The following is a 21,229-nucleotide window of genomic DNA, read 5'->3' on the forward strand; positions in this document are numbered from 1 at the left end:
AAATTCTGAAGCAACCTTCCTGCTAAAGCTATTAGCCATAAAATCGCTATACCCCTCAGGGATTTAAACTTACTGAAATGTAAAGTGTAGATTTTTTCTCTTGTAAAAAAAATAGTTATCTGAGAAGTATGAGAAAATATAAATTCCTGAATCCAAATAAATACAGAAATTTGTTCATCTTTGTGTTATACAAGTTTTGGTTATTCATGGTCTTTGCACATCCATGATCTACAGATCCAAATATGTACATCAAAGAGAAGGAAATAAAAGACAGCCAAATATAACATGAGTACACAGACCAATAAATTAAGAGGAAATGTCACTTACTGAATAGCTATTGTTGTATAGGCGTCGTTAGATTTTTCTATATATTAAATTGTTAACAAGTAGAATATAAATATTATATTATATAAACATAATATAAACGTTACTATTTTGATCATTTGACAAATAATGAAAGTTTCCATGATTATATAAAATGTCCAGTGACAGAGCCAGTATTCCAAGTATAATATCTCTAATGGCTTCAGAAATAAACAAGTATGTTCACAATAAAACATCGTAGAAAATCCAGAGAGAGAAACACATATAACAGATTCATTTATGACATAGTTGAATTGCAAGTCAGTGAGGAAGAGATACAATGGTACATACAAAAATGTAAAGGTACTCAAACACTGGCTTATATTAATTGGGAGAGGGATTATTTGCTAACTCATACCAGATAAAATTCAGGTGGGTTGAATTCCTCAAACTTCAGGATATCATTCTAGCAAAAATTTTCTTAATACAAAAGCAAAACCACAGAGACAGCATAAACAACATGAAAAAAAATAAGCAAAAGGTGCATATTTACTGTATATATATATATAATATTATATAATATATATTATAATATCTGTCAGTCATATATATGTATACATATATGTATACATGATGTATATGTATACATATATATGACTGACAGATATTATAATACAGAATGTACAGCTGTTAATATAAATATGACAAAAAAGAAATACATAATACATATGGACAAGAAATCCATCTCACTAATAATAAAGGACCATGATTTAAAATCAAAGTGAGATACCATGTCACATGCATTAAAATGACATTTTAAAAAGATGACAATTATTTATTCTAAATTTAAATATTTGTTCTTATTTAAAGATATAAGAACACTCATACACTTCCAGTGGGAGTGTACATAGAAAATGCAATTGATGGGGCACCTGGGTGGTTCAGTCGGTTAAGCGTCTCTCAGTTTCAGCTCAGGTCATGATCTCATGATTTCGTGAGTTCAAGCCCCACATTGGGCTGTGCACTGAAGGTGAAGAGCCTGCTTGGGATTCTGTCTCCCTCTCTCTCTGCCCCTCCCTTTCTTACGCTGACTCTGTCTCTCTCAAAATAAATAAGTAAACTTGAAAAAAAAATTAAAAATGCAATTGAGTCATTCCTATTTTGGTTGCAGATGTGAATTCTCCATTACCCAGTAATGCCATTTGTAGTTATGCACTTTAGACACAATTTCCTACATTCAATAAGTAAGCATACTGTTCACAGTACCACCATTAGCTATAGCCAAAACATTAAAATCAATCCCAGCATGCATCAAAAGAAGAATGGAAAAATAAACTAAAATGTGATCATTACAATCACATTCCTTTAAAATGAATGAAAGAGAGCTGCACATATCCATGTGGAATCAAAACAATTCTTTTTTGCCGAAATTATTTGTCAAAAAATGAAGAATGAGCACATGTGCTGAATAATGTCATTTATGTTATGCTCTAAAGTATTCAAATCTATATTCTATATTGGTTCTGTGTGTGTGTGTGTGTGTCTGTGTACTTACATATAGATGGTTATTAATATGTGATTTATTTTAGGAAATTTTAGATTTACATATAAATTGTGGATAGCACAGAAAGTTTACATAAATCCCACCCTTGGCTTCATTTATTATTTAAATCTTACATTTGTTTGGCACATTCAGTGAGATAGTATATATCATTATTAACTAAAATCCATACTTTATTCAGATTGCCTTAATTTTACATAGAGTTATTTTTTCTGTTGCACAATCACATCCACATTACACTGAGTCATCATGTGTCCTTAGGTTCCTCTTGACTGTTAAAGTTTCTCAGATTTTCCTGTTTTTGATGACCTTTAAAGTTTTGAGGAGTGCAGAACAGGTGTTCTGTATGCCCCAGTTGATATTTATTTTATGCTTTTCTCATGATTAGAATGATTGTTGGTTTTGCAGAGGTGAAGTGGCAGTTTCATCATGTCAGATCAAGGGTACTTATCAACATGACTTATCACTGTTGATCTCGACCTTGATCACCCAGTTGAGGTAGTTAGGTAAGCTGCTCCAGTGCAAAGTTACTCTATATCTCAATCATTCCTGCTGTACTCTTTGGAAGGAAGTTACAATGCACAGCCCATACTTAAAAAGTGAAGAGTTCTGCTCCACCTCCTTGAGGGCAAGACATCTACAAAAATAATTTGGAATTCTCTTGCACTGGAGATCTACCTATTCTCCCTTATTTATTTATTCAATAACATATTTATAGTAGTATTGAGTCATGGATATTTACAACCTGGGTTATTATAATAATCAAACTTTCTTTGCCTGCCTCCCTCCTTCCCTTCTTTTCCCTCTCTCCTTCATCTGTCCTTCCTTCCCTCCCTCACCCTTCCTTCCTTCCTTCCTTGCTTTCGTTTCGAATTATGCCAGCTTTGGCCACTGGGAGCTCTTTCAACAGGCGTCTTTTGAGGGTCTTTTGACAGACCCTGTCATGGTTTTTTTTCCTTTTTTCCCCCCTTTTCTCTGGATCAATTATTTGGTACCATAAGATGCTCCAGACTCATTCTATTATTTCTGTTCTGTTTCTAGAATCAACCATTTCTTCAAAGAGGTGGTAGTAGGAACTGCGGGAGCTAGGTATGTTTGTTGCTACTGAGATTTTGTTGCTTCTAGCTTCTTTAAACTGACAGCACAAGGTAATATATGTGTGTATATGAACCTGCATCTATACTCATCTTTAAATATTTCTATATTTAACCATCTGTTTCTGTATTTAAATCCTCATGAATTCATATGGATGTATCTAACTCTATTAACACATGGGTAATTTTAATCTCCTACTCTTGTTTCTATCTAATCCATCACTCCAATCATGAAAAACATGGATCCTATCACCTGCCATCCTTCTATTTAATTGGTTATTTCAATATTTACATAAAATGGCTTCAAAATTATTAACCAGTTCCCCATATTTTACCAACAAGAGTAATGTGCTATGTATGTATGGTTCCTTAAAAAAGTTTTTTTTTAAATTTTTAAGTTTATTTATTTAATTTTAGAGAGACAGATAGCACGAGTTGGGGAGGGGCAGAGAGAGAGGGAGACACAGAATTGGAAGCAGGCTCCAGGCTCTGAGCTGTCAGCACAGAGCCTGATGGGGGGCTAGAACTCACAGACTGTGAGATCATGAGCTGAGCCGAAGTTGGATGCTTGACTGACTGAGCTACCCAGGTTCCCCCCAGTTTTCCTTTATCATTAGTGTCCACTCATTTCCAAAGTCACCTACATAAGCACATCTTCCCCCATCACATTCACATTCACGAAGTTATTTTATACATATGAAATACTGTTAGATTCTTTTGTCACGGGCACCATTCCCCCTTAGGATCCAACAGCCTATCAAAGAATTTTATTATTTACCTAAAGTGTGCACACACTATTCTTTACATCATAAAGTTCTATTGGTTTTGACAAATGCATAGTGTTATATATCTACCATTGTAGTGTTATACTCAAAAAGTTTCACTGGCCTAAAAAAAACCAAAAACCAAAAGACCCTGTGCTTCACTTATTTAACTACCCCCTCAAGTCTATAGCAAACATTCTTCATACTTGCGCCACTTCCAGAATGTCATATTAATGTAAACATACAGTATTAGCCCTTTCAGATGAGCTTAATTTAGCAATATGAATTTATGATTTATGATTTGTTCATATCTTTTCATGGCTCATTCCTATTTATCACTGAACAGTACAGGCATACCTTGCAGGTACTCCAAGTTCACTCCACACCACCACAATAAAGCAAATACCATAATAAACTGAATCAAATGAAATTTTTGATTTCCCAATGGATATAAAAGTTATGTTTATACTATCCCGTAGTCTAGTAAGTGTGCAGTCACATTATGTCTAAAAATCAATGTATAAACCTTAATTTAAAAAAGATTGCTTTAAAATGCTACCGATCATCTGAGCTTTCAGGGAGTTGTAATAATTGATCATAGATCACCCTAACAAATATAATGAAAAAGTCTGAAATATTTGAGAATTACCAAAATATGACATAGAGACATAAAGTGAGCAAATGCTGTTGGAAAATGATGCCAGCAGACTTGCTTGACACAGGGTTGCCTTCAACTTGAAAAAAACAAAACAAAACAAAACAAAACCTGTGAGGCACAATAAAGGAAAAAAAAAATAAAATGAGGTATGCTGTATTTAATTTTATAGATGCACCACAGATATTTTCTTTCATTTACAGATTAAAGAATATAGTGATACCTTCCAGCTTTTGGAGATCATGAATGGAAATGCTACAAACATTCATGTACAGGTATTTGTATGGACATAAATTTTCTTTTTTACAATTAAAAATTAATCTTTATTTATTTTTGAAATTGTGAGAGAGAGGGAGAGGCAGAAAGAGCAGAGAGAGATGAAGACACAGAATCTGAATCAGGCTCGAGGCTCTTGAAAGGGTGGGCCTACGCCGACCGACTCCATTTTGTTCTGTGTCCTTCACCTTGACCACGCCTCCTCTCCTTGAGTAACCTCCCGCTCACCTGCCTGACAGGACTCCGACCCTTCCCCAGCCAATCGGCTGAGCCCACAGCCATTACCTCACCAACTGCCCCTAGGCCCCAATAAAACCTTTGTCCTTTTGAAACTCGCTCTCTCTCCCCGGTATCTCACTGCTGCGTCAGTGCAGGTAGAGGATTGAGCTCAAGCTAGCTCGAATAAAGGCTCTTTTGCTTTTGTATCACACTCGGCTCCCTGGTGGTCTTTGGGGATCACGAATTCTGGGCATAACAGCTCTGAGCTGTCAGCACAGATCCCAACATGGGGTACCAACACATGAACCGTGAGATCATGACCTGAGCCAAAGTGAGATGCTTAATCAACTGAGTCACCCAGGTGCCCCTGGATATGTTTTCAAATCAGTTAAGTATATATCTAGGAGCTTGATTTTTGGATCATATAGTAAGAATATGGCTAGCTTTATAAAATACTGTCAGAGATCTTCCAAAGTGGCTGTACCATTCACATTCCCACCAGATATTAAGGTGGGTTCCTGCTGCTCCATATTTGTGACATCAGCTGGTATTTTAAGAGTTTTGAATTTTTTTTATTTAAAAAAAATTTTTAATATTTATTTTTGACAGAGAGAGAGAGAGCGCGCACAGGGGAGGGGCAGAGAGAGAGGGGGAGACAGAATCGGGAGCAGGCTCCAGGCTCTGAGTTGTCAGCACAGAGCCCGACATGGGGTTTGAACTCACAGACTGCGAGATCATGACCTGAGCCAAAGTCAGATGCTCAACTGACTGAGCCACCCAGGCGCCCCTAAGAGTTTTGAATTTTAGCCATCCTAATAGATAACTGCTGTGTTACTTTGCATTTACCTAAAAATGATGTTTAGTATTTTTTCATATGTTTATTTTCCACTTATATATTATCTTTAGTGAGATGTTTGCTCAGATCTTTTGAGTTATTTTTTTAAATTTTTTAATGTTTATTTATTTTTGAGAAACAGAGAGAGACAGAGCATGAGCAGGGGACAAGCAGAGAGAGAGGGAGATACAGAATGCGAAGCTGACTACAGGCTCTGAGCTGTCAGCACAGAGCCCAATGCGGGGCTCAAACTCACAAACTGTGAGATCATTCATGACCTGAGCCGAGGTCGGCGCTTAACCAAGGGAGCCATCCAGGAGGCCCACTCAGATCTTTTGAGTTTTACTACTTGTTTAGATATTTTGCATACAAACCCTGACCTGGTATAATGAGTATACATTAACTTGCAATTTGTAAACAACAGTTTTCCATATGTGAAAAATGTATGGATACTAAGTGTCATTTTCAGGGTTACTTTAAAACTAAATCAGCTACAATAAATAGAAACATACCTATCACAATGCCCGGAACAGAGGATACATTGAATATCAGCTAATGTTTAATGAGTGTTTATTATGTGTACTGTTCTATACACATGGGGGAAATAAGCTTAGGAATCCCCTGGGCTTACACCAATGAGTTAACAAGGTATAAAGAAGTACAAAGCCATAGGATGCTCACACCCAAGTTTGGGTAAACAAGATTAGGTAAATAAGTATAGGAAGGCAGGGCAGAAGCCCCAGTATAGAGATGGAGGGGCAAAGGCCCCAATATAGAACATAGGTATAGGAAATAAACAAGATTAGGTATTCAGGGTGGAAGTGTCCCCCAATTTAGTACTATAGCAGAAAGCTGCTTTCACAGGAAGGAAGGACCAAGTTAGGTAAACAGGTAAATTGGGCTACAGACTGCAGCTGTGTGCTATAGAGCGAAGTTGCCCAGAGGGGAGATGATTAACAAAAGAAAGGTGTCTTGTCAACCCTGAAGTCACATGTCCTACCTGTCTCATCCCCTAGGCTAGCTAAGATAAACAGAGGTGGTGCCTCATGTCCACTGAAAACACCTTCAGGATTTTGTTTTGTATTAACCCAACCCCCTAACCCCGAATATCTTCAAGATCCCCTTTCCTTCACATCCACAAGTTAATGATCACAGATTCATTGTCTCTTTGTGCACATCCATCACCATGTTTGTAAGCCTTCTGATCCTAATAAAAATGGGACCAGAACCCTTATTCGGGGCTCTTGTCTTTTCCCAGACATTAGCCTTCTCTCACTTTTCATCCTGCGTCCACTCTCTTTCGAAACAAGAGAGAACTTTAGACCCAGAGTCTATGACATTATGTATTAATTTGATTATTTTTGTAATGCAATAAAATAAATGTTATCATTAGAATTAGTATTTATTATCATTCTTATTCTCATTGCACAAATGCACTTATTGAGGAAAAGGGAGATAAGTAACCAGGTAAAGTTCAAAGAGCTAGGAAGGTGTAGTTGCCTTCTGGCTTCAATACTTTTAACCATCATGCTTTACATTTCTTACCATGAATTATAAAAATTTCAGGCTATTGTTATTTGGGTATATGTTTCAAGATTTTAAACTATATTATTAGACTTTTCCCTTCCTCTCTATCCCTATCTTCATCGTGGTTTATCAGAGAATTATAGCCCACTGAATCTGGCTTAAAGACTCTAAAAAAACATGCTTTTTCCTCTTATAACAAACAATGATCAGGATCAGACAAAGTGAGACCCCTAAACCCTTGTGCCAGGGTATAGTTTTATAAAAGTTTCATAATGAAAGCTCTTGTTCAACGCAGACTTTGCTATAGATCTTTCTTGTTTAGAAACAATAAATCTTTATATTATCATAAGAATCTATATTCTATTAAAAAGAACTAGAAATGCTTCCAAGGAGATGTGAACAAAGAATCTGCCTTCATGGTCTCATTCTATAATTTATGTCTTCTTTCTTAGTGTTCTGGTACTAGCGGCCAGCAAGGGTCATATGTCCTCTATGACCTGAAGCAGGTCACTCCCTGAAGTGACATTTAAGACACCTTCTATCTCAATGAGCTCTCATTCACCCATGCTCTAAAGAGAACGGACTTTTCTCTTAAGCTGTCACTTAATGTTTTCCTACCAATTACATATGATTTTTAAAAGGAAATATAGAATCTTCTGATTTAACACCTCCTGAAATACATACAAGGAAAAGCAAGCAGTCAAAACTTCTCTCCTAGACCCCATAACTCTGACAATTACCAGGATTGTTTTCTATATTAATAAAAATATTACCCTTTGGGAATTGGCCTTGGGACCTCATTTTGTTCTTGGTATTAAAATGTAGTAAAGAGGCAGGGACGAGTAATTAAATAAAAAGTAATTTCACCAGAAAACTGCACATTACTAGGTATAGCCACTGTCAACTCCATCCCCATTTAAGATATGACCAGGACAAAGCACTGCCTTATACCCCAAACTCATGAGCTTCAGGGCATAGTATATAGGTTTCATAAGCTTGGATATTAACACTACAAACCATAAATTCCCAGGAAATAAAATTTCAGCCTCAACTGTACAACTATGTTATTAGCAGAGTAATGGCTACTATTAGAGACTGATAAAGTAAAAATCTCAGGCAATAAATATAAGTTTATGTCCCAATTCCCCTCTTCTAGCCAACCCTTCTGAAAAAGGAATTATACACTATGCTTCCTGAATGGGGACATGAAGAATTCAGAATGTGCTACCAAGATCTAGGTTACAGTTCAGATATTTGTTTTTAGTATTCATTCTTTTCTTCACTCTAGTGTTACTGAGATATAATTTACATACAACACTGTATAAATTTGAGATGTACATGATAATTTGATACACACATACATTGTGAAATGATTACCACAAAAAGTTAACACATCTATTACCTAATATAACTACTTTATTTTTTTGCAGTAAGAACATTTAGGATACAGTCTTAGCAAGTACAGAATACATAACACAGCATGTTAATGACAGTCATGATTCTGTGTATTTAGGTACTCCAGAACTTTTTTTGCCTTATAAATGGAAGTTCATACAATTTGAGCAACATTTCCCCGTTTTTCCTACCTTCCAGCTCTGGCAACCACCATTCTACTCTCCATATTTATGGTATGGTATGGTATGGTATGTGATTAATTATATTTTATCTATTTTTTGAGAGAGAGCAAGAGAGCACGAGTTGGGGAAGGGCAGAGGGAGAGGGAGAGAGGGAGAGAGAGAATCTTAAGCAGGCTTCATGCTCAGTGTGGAGCCTGACATGGGGCTCCATGTCATGATCATTGAGATCACCCATTGAGGTGTCCCTACTCTCTATTTCTATGAGTTTGGCTTTTTGGGAATCTACATATAAATGAGATCATATAGCATTTGTCTTTCTCTGCCTGACATTTCACTTAGCATAATATCCTAAGGATCATACATGTTGTCACAAATGACAGGATTTCCTTCTTTTATATGGCTGAATACTATTCCAGTGTGTGTGTGTGTGTGTGTGTGTGTGTGTGTGTTACATTTTCTTTATCCATTCATCCATCATGGGACACAATCATTTGGAGTGACATAATTCATTTCTTAGACAAATAAAGAAGGCTTAACTCTTCCAGAACTTAAAAGTTAATAATGAAAATGAAATGAGTGCTATCGTAAAGTCAAATTACAGTTCAAACTGGAATTTATTTAAAAAAAAAAAAAAAAGTCTCCTTGGGGGACCTGGGTGGCTCAGTCAATTAAGAGCCTGACTTTGGCTCAGGTCCTGATCTCACGGTTCGTGAATTTGAGCCCCGCATTGGGCTCTCTGCTGTCAGTGTGGAGCCTGCTTCAGATCCTCTGTCCCCCTCTATCTTTGCCCCTACCCCTGCTTGCACTCTCTCAAAATAAATAAAAACTTAAAAAGATAATAAAAAATAGACATAAAAATAAAAATGTCTGCTTGTCTTTCAGATGTATAAACTTCAAATATTATGGCAGGTTACCCTTCACTGAATGCCACAGACTAGAAATTATAATTCGTGGTGGGCTACATATATGGCAATGCTCTACACAAATCAAGGGATTAGTCTGTCTCATGTCATTATTAAAAATTAACAGTTTAAGGAAATTGGTTTCAGATATAGACTTATGCCATACAGATACCTGGGACTGTTTGTCTCCCAACCTCTACCTACATTCTTCTCTCTAAAGTTGTCTTCTCTTGCAGATTCAGGCCTGGTGCGATGCACAAGGCTAGCTCTCACATGCAGCTGTCATTAAATTAAGATCACTAGATTTTCCACACATAGGCACAAAAAGACACAGTTAATTTTGAATCAAACAATAAAATTTTAAGTAAAAATATTACCCAAATATTGCAATTATTCAATATTAACAGATACTCAAATTTTACCTAGGGTCATATATTTTGTCTTACAACTGTAGGTTAAATAGTTTTTATTCCATTCTCTAAGATCAGAACTAAATAGTTGTTCTTGCTGATTCCAACTGGTTATTCTTCCCTAGAGTTTATTTTTAAATTACTTAGTGATCTTCATCCATACCTAGAGAACCTCCCAGGCATTTTTGGTTGTTTTTGAACTACAGCCTTGCCAATTTTCTTACTATCCTTCCAAGTAATCAAAATTTTTTCTTTAAACCCACTGAGTTGACTTGAGGCATGATATATACTGATACAATTCCTTGAAAGGACTTTCTGCCAACCTGCACTACACAGTACCATCTGTTCCTGGATTCTGTGTGACCATATTCTAAGGCCTTTTAAGACACAAAATTATTTCATTGAATCCTCTGATGTTTACTGCCAGTTGAGCTTCACTTGTTACATGAGGCCATCCTTCATGGTATGGTGTTGTAGTTAATGGTTTATGACGTTGCTATGCACTAAGCAACTGCCCCACAAAATGGGTATGCTTTCTTCTCTCATACCCAGAATTGCAGAGTTTGCTCAATTTTGTGTCCATTTTTTCTTTCAGTCCTAAATTTGTCCTATGTATTGTATCACTTTTAATGTCCCTCTAAATGTGCACATGATGTACAGGATGACTTCTAGGCTCAGGGCTCTTTCTACCATGTTCTAATCCCTCCATGGCCAATACTAAAATCAGAAAGAATTATCTGATTGAAGAACAGAATTCCCATGTAATGTTTCAGCAGTCTATAAGAGAAAGAGAGAGTTATATGGAGAAGAGAGAATCAAAGGAGCATGAAGAAATAAAAGTGGAAGATGAAAATTTATCACTGTATTTCATAGTGTTCTTTGGAGTCAATTCTGTCTTAACCTCACGTGTTTCTAAAGGCCTTCCAATTTTATTATTAGGCACACATTACTGAACTTAGCATTTTTCACAGGTCCCATAAGCTTCTCATTGCTATATACCAAATACATGGCATCAAAGGGCAAGAGAATAACCTGGAAAAAACATTTTTATATTTCTCAAAGGTGCTTACTAGAAATATTTCTGATCACAATGAAAAGTAACTTTTTTAGAGATATAGGAAATTATTTTCATCTCTGCAAATGTCATTTCTCACTTTCTTACCGAGGAAAAGTAGTATGGTTTTGTTGGTGTTTATCAAGTTTTAGGACTAAGATAATAAATATTGTATGAAAAACATTGCCATGACATATAATTGAAACTATTAAGTACAAACTTATATAAACAAATAATTATGTGGTAATATTTAATTCGAAGGAAATACTTGAATACAAGTTTTCTAAGGAAATCTACCCTAATTAAGACCATGAAGTTATATTTTTGAATTGGGAAATGTAATGGTAATTTCCTTTAAAAGAAACACATATAACCTTTTTTTTGTCTTAACAAAAGTGGTTAATCATAGTTACTCTTCTGTCTTAACCTTTATTTTACCTCTTCTTTTTTACTTGGCCTGAAATGTAGACTTCTATTTTTGCCCTCATATATATTGTCCTGTTTTATTTTCATATTTTATTAAAACTTATCTAAAATTATTAAGGAATTACGAAGAATACAATTGGTAGAAGATAGAAATATTTGGATTTTTATCTTCAGCTAGACCTTTAACTCCATGTAAGTAACCATCAAAAAACTAAACTGTGGATTTGGCAATTAATCTTCTGCATCAGAAACTTGACTTTCCTTTTAACTTCATTAGCATTCTCTGACCAACCACGTTAAGGGCCTAGAGTCTTCATGGTATTTAACTTTTTCCCTTTATGAAAACAAGAAAAATAAATCTAATGCTAATATTTGTATTTTGGTAGAAATCAATTCATATTTATACATTAAATGTGTCCAATTATTTTTTAACTCATTTAGCTCAAATTGTGAATTATAAACAAAGATTTACATTATTATAACAAATGGTTAGATATCGATAAACCAGAGGAGATGGAATAAGCATAGATATTAGTATGAGTATGGATAAATAGAGATATGTGTACAGTGGATATAAATTAGCTATATGTGTATTAAGTACACATTAGAAACACATTGTTTATACCTTAGAAATATATATAAACATGGACAATTAAAGGAAAACAGCCAAGAAAAATCTGTTCAGACTATATAGGAAGATTGACATACAGTTGAGACAGGTAAATAAATTACAGAACTGATAGTTCACTCAGATACACCCAGGGAGAGTGGCAAGTATTGAGTCTATCGATAAAATATAAAGTGAATATATTGAAGGAAGTATTACTATTTACTTAACTGATGATCAGTTTTGAAATCTATAGTTGTAATAAAATAGTGTAATTTTGAAACCAGTATATTTTGCTTGATTTAATGAATATTATCCTCTATTATATACAGTTTATGTTGTGTCTTCCAAACATTACTTCAATATAAGCAATGATCCACTGAAGCTAGCTCGTATCAGCTCACTGGAAACAATTATGCACCTCTCTTCCCCAACTCCATTTTCAGGAAATCTGCTAGGGTAAGAACATTTATGGACACTGGTTTAAAGTCAAGTCTACTTTTTTTTTTTTTTAATTTTTGAGAGCCAGTTAACATTTACTACTATGTTACCGAGTGCAACAGTCATCAATTTAATGTCTATACTATCCTAGATGACATACAGTCTTTAAAAGCTTTTCACGTAAAATATTGCTCTTTTATTTTATGTAAAAATTATTTTTCTTTACAGTTTAGCTCTTAAAATAATGCTAATGGCAGCTTTCTTCAGCTGCTGCTAAGGTGCTTGGTCCTTCCAAGGAATATAAGGCCGCATTGGGTTGAGACCCACACTTCATCCCACTGTGGTTAGCACTGTGCCTGGCAGTGCCCACTCAGCACTTGCTGGTGTCATGGTCTCCATCTTGGAGCTCAATGCATCTATTCGGCCTTCATCCTCCATGTCAGATGAGGTGACAGTTATGGAGGGTAAGATCAACGTTCTCATTAAAGCAGCGTGGGTAAATGTTGAACCTTTCTGGCCAGGCTTGTTGGCAAAGACCCTAGCCAATGTCAACATCGGAGCCTCATCTGCAATGTAGGCGCTGGTGGACCTGCCCCAGAAGCTGGTGCTGCACCAGCAGGAGATTCCGCTCCCTCCACCACTGCTGCCCCAGCTGAGAAGAAGGAAGTGGAAGCAAAGAAAGAAGAATCAGAGGAGTCTGTTGATGACACGTACTTTGATCTTTTTGACTAAACCTCTTCTGGAACCTGTTCAATAAAAAGCTGAACTAAAGAAAATAATGCCAGTACTAATGCAATACTAATAAGCATTTAATATCTTTCCAAGATAATTATGTAAAATGCTGATGTATTTTTCAAGATTTATATCTGTACCACAGAAGAAAGTATGTTCTTATGAAAGCAAATGAACAAAATTTTTGATGATAATTAAAGACAAAGTCAAGTCACACAATAACTCAAAAGTAAAGATTTCACTCAACTGTGAAATCTAAAATATAAAATAAATGAATAAACAAACAAAAGGCAGAATCATACTTACAAATACAGGGAACAAACTGATGGTTGCCAGAGGGAAGTGAGGTGGAGGGATGGACAAAATGGGTAGAGGGGAGTGGGAGATAGAGGCTCTCAGTCATGGAATGAATAAGTCATGGGAATAAAAGGTACAGCATGGGAAATATAGTCAATGATACTGTAATATCATTGTATGGTGACAGATGGTAGCTGCACTTGTTGTGAGTATAGAGTAGTATACAGAGATGTGTTGAATCAGTATGTTGTACACCTGAAGCTAATATAACATCGTGTGTAAACTATACTCAAAAAAAGATAGGGTAAACTTGAGTATAATTGCACATTTCTGGTCCTTTAGATTGCCACTGATAAATCAGATATAGAATGCAGGTCTATGATTCAATGGAGTGTTGGGAAACTTTAAATCAGGTGAAATTTTTTGAAAACACTAAAAGTGCAGCCATTTAAATTTGAATCATTCATGTTTATAAAATATTGAAGTAAATAACTTATTTATCAGGTACAAGTAGCCAAAAAATTTGTTAACTGTTATCAGTTCATCTCCTTCATAGAAACACAAAATCTTTTGGAAAGAAAATGTGTACATTCTGCAGTTAATTATTTGATCACAACAATATGACCCAAATATCCAGCTGCTAGTTGAATTTCTAATCATAAACTAGCCAAAATGCTCTTCTTCCTTCTATCTGACACATGGTATTATTTAATGTGTTTATTTTTATTTTTATTTTTAAAATATCTGGGCTGTATGTTGGCATCCAGGTGGGTTGTCTAAGTGCTGCCTGAAGAGACACTTGCTAGGTGACCATTCGATCATTTTAGAAGCAGTCACAAACACAGTCAACAAGGAGAACAAATAAAACATAACAAATCCTTCTTTATTTTATTCTCAGAGAGTTCAAATTGTATGGGAACCATAGATACTTTCCACAACTGAAAAATGTGTATTTCTTACTTACTAACGACATAAAACATATATATTCCTCCTTTGTGTGACTCACCTGAGAGTTTCCAAAGACCTCAAATTCCCTAGTGTCCTTTATAAGTTCTTATACCAAAGAAATTCCATACTTTTTATATGCCCAATTTTTTAAAGACACTGTTTTTGTTCATCCTAAACTATTTTTATTTCTATTGAGAAAATTTTGTAATCTCTCAGTAAAATTTTAATAGAGTATTATTTTTAGTTTCTCCTTTAACAATTATTAGAGTTTTTGCAAAATAGGCATTGTTACAAGTTTATAAACCTAAGAAGCTATACAGAAGTATTTTCGGCTATTAATTATTAGGTTGTAGTGTACAAAAAACAAAACAAAACTGCCATCCTAAATAAATCAAGGACTATGTTACATTATATCAGAAAACTGGCCTTGGCATATATTAATGTCTTTCTTAATTTTTTTTACTTTATTTATACAATTTGGTTATTAAATTATATTTTATAGATACCTTGTAAGGTTTCATTAAACTAAAAATATATAATATTTTGAATATTATTTGAATAAAAATAGAAAATATTTGTAAATCATCATGACTGTTTTCCATCTTCAGACTTCTGTTTCTTTTCTATGTATTTCTCCTTTTCTTTTTCTTTTCTCTCCTTTTCCTACTGTTTTCTTTCTTTTCATCTGTTCTTCTCCCAATAATACCTCCTCTCCCTCCCAATAAAATGATGATCTTCTTTTATCATCTTTCTTCCTTGTTCCTTCTATTTTCCCTTGTCCATTTTTTTTTACTTCCTCTCATGTATTCTATGTGTCCTCCCCTAGTCCTTCCTTTTATTCTCCTTTCTTTGTCCCCTTGTCCTATTTCTATACATCCTGATCCATTACTAGTCCTTTTTGTTTTCCACTTCTTTGGAATTGTCATGGCATAGAAAATGTAAAGACAGAAATAAATTCTTACTGCTTCCAGAACACCTAGACCCACCATACTGCAATTTCAGGCACCATAAGTCTAACTGGGGGCTTTATGCATTATGCACAGGTTCATACTAAACTACACAAAATTTTCTATACTTCCCTAACAAAGTCCAACACTACTTTAGGTCCATAAAGTAAAACTTATGATAATTTTGAACACAAATTCTCCATATTTATTTTCAGTTAGCTTGCCTTCTGCTCTTATATTTGCTGAGTTATTTTCATTTTTATAAACTTACAATATTTGGCCCAATAAAATATTTTACAAAATATAACTAAATTACAACTAAATTAGTTATAAAAGTGCATTAATAAGTATATATGTATACCTACATAAAACGATATGCCTATTAGTGTCACATAAGCAGATCACACAGACACACACACACACACAAACAAAAAACAAATTTTTTCATACACCTAATGAAGGGATGAATTACCAAACTCCAGGTAAGAGGGAAGTGAAAGAATAATCAGAGAACTGGTTTTGTTCTCTCAGAGTTCCTCAGGAAGGCCTTACTTTATTATAAAGACACTTACTTTAATTCTAAATCCATAAAGCATACACTATCTCTCAAAATATATCTTTTGGCAAGTTCAACATATTATTTGTTTGAATTCAGTCTCTATTCTTCCAGCTTACAGATAACGTAGACAAATGAGTTTCACATGTCAAACTCTGTCTCTGCTTGGAAGAGAACTGGGGAAAATCCATTGTCAAGAATCTTTATTTTAAATATACAGAAAATATTTCAGCCTTTAATTGTGTAAATAAGAGAAAAACATGAGGTGTTTGGGTTTTATATAACCAAATTTGTCACCTTTCACATTTATGTGTACTTTTGGAATTAATTAAAATTGGAACTTCTTCTCTACAAAGTTATAGCTTAGATTGTTTTCTAGGTGTTCATGTTGAAAAAAAAACCTTTATTATTTTATTATGCTACTATTATGAAGATAATGAGTTTACAGAGTCAATTTATTTTATTTTATTTTTTTTTTACTAAATTGTCTTGTACTCTGGTTATTTTTAATTTAAGTTTCTAGGAATGCCAAAAAGTATATACATTTCTAAAAGTCTTAGTGCAGTTTTAGGCTTTATATAGCTGATTGATTTCTCTATTTATATCTTACGAATATTCCCAGGCATCCAAGGAGAAATTTTTTCCACTTCCATGAACTAAGCCACTTTCTGCAACAAGGCTACCCCATCTCATTTATCTTATCTCTGTCATTTGCCACTCTTGACCCATATTAACAATGTAAGTTATAAACCAATTCCTGGACTCTTACAGTCCAAATTATGCCCATTGTCCACAATTCATATATTGGAACTCCAACACTTGGTAACTTCAGAATATGGCTATTTTTATGGATGATCTTTTAAAAAGGTAATTCAGTTAAAATAAGGTAATGAGGATGGCAGAAAGAGGCCATCTGCAAGCAAAGAAGAGAGGTATCACCAGGAACCAATCTGTCCAAACCTTGATCTTAGACTTCCAGCCTCCACAACTGTGATAAAATCAATTTCTACTGTCTAAGCTTCCCAGCCTATGTACTTTGTTATGGTAGCTCTAGCAAACCAATACACTGACCAATCCTGACTCTGAAGTAGAATTTATACAATAGTTTGTTTGTTTTCATGTTCTCTCCCTTCTTTAGCATCACTCTTTGCTCATGATGTGGTTTTCTTATGAATATTATATCTCAAAATTATCAATTACCATACAAAATGTTTTAATGGATACAGTTATTGAGTTGCCTTAAACCTTAGTACAAATGATGAGAATCAAGGGCTCTTCATTGACTCCCTTTCCAAGTCATGTTAATATGTACAATTCCCTTGTAATTCATGCTGGTTAAGTTCCACAATAGTCTGCATGCCAAGCTTCATGCTAGATATCAAGCTCATAAGCAAAAATTACAAAGCCTTAAAAATGAGAAGATATCTTTGGCAAACAATATAGTATAGACTAATCTATATTTCTAGCTCAAATCAACCTCATACATTTTATTCTGGATGCCTTGCAGGTAAACTAATAAACTAAAAAAAAAAATAAGATCAATTATGTTTCCCTCGACAACCTCTTGAATTTCATTTCTTGTTCATGGTATTATGCTCCTCTCTACCAATGAAATTAAGAATCTTAATTCAGGGGTGCCTGGGTGGATCAGTCAGTTGAGCATGGGACTCTGGTTTTGGTCCAGGTTATGATCTTGGGGTTTGTGAGTTTGAGCCCTGCATCCAGCTCTGCACTGACAGTGCAGAGCCTGCTTGGAGTTCTCTCTCTTTCCTCTCTCTCTTTCCTCTCTCTCTGCCCCTTCCCTACTCACATGCTCTTCCTCTCAAACAAACAAACAAACAAACAAACTTAAAAAATCTTAACTTAAAAGATATATGCACTCCTATGTTTATTGCAGTGTTATTTACAATAGTCAAAGACATAGAAACAATTTAGTTCCATCAATAGATGAATGGTTAAAGAAACTGTGGTATATATACACAATGGAATACTACATGGCCATAAAAAGGATGAGATTGTGTCATCTGAGACAAAAGGGACAGACCTAGAGAGTATTACACTAAATGAAACAAGTCAGACTGAGAAAGACAAATGCCATATGGTTCCATTCACAAATGGAATCTAAAAAATGAATAAACAAACAAAAAGCAGAATCAGAACTATAAACACAGAGAACAAACTCATGGTTGCCAGAAGGGGCAAGGGGGATTGAGCAAAAATGGGTGAAGGGGAGAGGGAGGTATAGGCCTCCATTTATGTAATGAGTAAGTTACGGGAATAAAAAACACAGTATTGGGGCACCTGGGCGGCTCAGTGGATTAAGCGTCCAACTCTTGATTTTGGCTCAGGTCATTATCCCAGGGTCATGGTATCTAGCCCTGCATCAGGCCTGCTTAGGACTCTCTCTTACTCTCTGTCTCTGCCCATCTCCCCTGTTCATGCTATCTCTCTCTAAAATAAATGAAAATAATAATAATGATAATTTTTAAGCACAGTATAAGGAATATGGTCAGTGATATAATAGCGATGTAATGGGCCAGCTGATAGCCATCCTTGTGGTGAACATAACATAATGTATAAACTTGTCAAATCACTAAGTTGTACACCTGAAACCAATATAATGTTTTGTGTCATCTATACTCAAAAAAAAAAAACCCAAAACAAAAACAAAACAAAATAATCTTCAAAACATCTCTGACTTGTCCAATTTCCTCATATTCTCTCCCTCTTCAACATAACACAGGGGACACAAATGAATCAATCCCCAGCCTTCATAAACATATACAATGAAACAGTAGGTAATAACTTTCATGTTAAGAGTTGTCGCTTTTTTTAAAAAAAGTGCATGAATTGTTAAAAAAAAAAAAAGACTAACATTTGTAAATTCATACTTCTTTTTTTCTGCTGCAACATTTATAAGCCTAAATCCCTTGATTTTATCCCCTCACTCTTATAGTTGATCTTCCTACAACTTTTCTCTCGTCATTGGCAATTCATCGTACATACTGATGTCTAATACTTTGTCTGAAACATAGATCTAATCATGTCAACTTCTTAAACTGAGTTTGGTTAATCTCCAGCTAAAGTATAGGGGGCACTACATTGGATTTTGGAAAGTTATATGTGAACAAAGATGTGAATGGGCTTAGAATGTACACTAAGAATGAGACACTGATTAACATTAGTTTATTTTGAAAAGATAATGGTATCATACTTTTTTTTTTTTCTAAAAGGAGACCTGCTTGCTTTTGAACCTATGGCATATCCTGTTCTAATAGTTTTCCTCTGAAATTGTCATGTATTATAATACGGGTCCTTACCCTTGGCTGGCCGTAGAGTAGAATAACTCAGGGAGAAATATTAATGCTTATATCCCTTTCTGAGAGATAGAGATTTAATCGATCTGAATTGCAGTCTGGACATTGAGATTTTTTAAAAGCTCCCAAATGTGATTCCACTGTGCACCCAAGGCTGAAAACCATGATATTAAAGGAATGTTATCCTCTTTTTCTATCATGTACATTCTTGCATAACCATCTGAGTATAATATAGAGCTGTACTATCCAATACAGGATGTCCAATATCCACTAACCTCATGTGATATTGAGCACATGAAATTTGGCTAGTGTAATGCCAAGATTTAATGTTTTATGTATGTAGTACATACAACCACAAATTGACTATGTATTAAAAAAGAATATTGCCTATTTATTATATACTCCATGATCACATACTCACATACTTTGCTTTATTATTGCCATATTATATATTATATATAATAATTATCTTGTTCATGATTTTATAATCTGTCGCTTCCCATTAAAAAAGTAACTTCATGAGGGGCTCAGCCGGTTGAGTGTTCGACTTTGGCTCAGGTCATGATCTCACAGTTCGTGAGTTCCAGCCCCACGTAGGGCTGACAAGCTCAAGCTCAGAGCCTGGAGCCTGCTTCGGATTCTGTGTCTCCCTTTCTCTCTGCCCCTCCCCCACTCACGCTCTGTCTCTGTCTCTCTCAAAAATAAACATTAAATTTTTTTTTCAAAACTAAATGATTCATAGATTATTAGTATATATTTGTTGAATGAGTAACAGCTAACAGTTAACTAAAGTTATCCAATTTTGATTATTGATTATGTCAGTATTCGGTATTTTAAAACAACTATTTTTTTTCAGTTATTATGGAAGAGTTAAACTCCGTTTCAAATTCATTTTGAGGGTTGTCATTACAACACAATTCAAGCCTAACACTTGGTGTGCTTTTACTTTCCTTTGTGGGGCCTCTCTCACATATTACATATTTGTATATAATGTTGAACATCTAGGCTACTGGAGGAAAATAAAACAGCAACATTGATGGTAATGTAAATGCATATCAAAGCACTTGTTGGATTTAAGATGTATTCTGAAGTTTAAAACAGAATTTCAACAGACTGAATGAGGAGAAAAATGATGCATAAATTGTCTAAGATAACTTCCAAGTTTCTGGAATGGAAAAATGGTTAAATAAAGGTATGTAGGGGGAGAAGTTTGGGGTATTTTATGATGCTAATGAGATAGAGGCATATATATATATAATATGTATATTATAATATACATATACATAATATGTATACATATTATATACATATACATAATATGTATAATATACATATATAATATTACATACATAATATACATTATATATTTATATATATTAATATATATTAGCAGTCAGTTCGTGTCAGTTCATAGTGAAGACAACCTAGAATGCACTGATTGGGAAGGGCCATCCTCACTAGGCCAGGAGAGTTCACCCAGATAGCATTCCAATTTACTGTCTTACTTGGCCTTTATGCCTTATGCCTCCCTACCTAGGCTTCAATGATCTCTTAACTCTTTTGAATCAATTATCTCGAATAATGTTTGCTCTGAGCTTAATGTCTCCTGGATAGAATATCATTCCCTGCTAACTAGCAACAGGCATAGCAACCGTGTAAAACACATAACTCTTCAGGAAGTTTGGCAGGTTCTATCAAAATGTAAATACACAGACCCCTTGAGGAAACAGTTTTGTCTAGGAATATATTTTTTCAGTAATCTTTCAAATGGAATCAGAAGT

General features: G+C 34.8%; 1 pseudogene; it reads left to right on the plus strand.

Moving 5' to 3' along the window:
* Window positions 1–13,383, plus strand: part of LOC122204570 — a 46,793-nt pseudogene extending 33,410 nt beyond the window's left edge.
* Window positions 13,384–21,229: the final 7,846 nt, after the last annotated feature.

Source organism: Panthera leo, chromosome D4 (assembly GCF_018350215.1).
Source record: "Panthera leo isolate Ple1 chromosome D4, P.leo_Ple1_pat1.1, whole genome shotgun sequence".
Taxonomy (NCBI): domain Eukaryota; kingdom Metazoa; phylum Chordata; class Mammalia; order Carnivora; family Felidae; genus Panthera; species Panthera leo.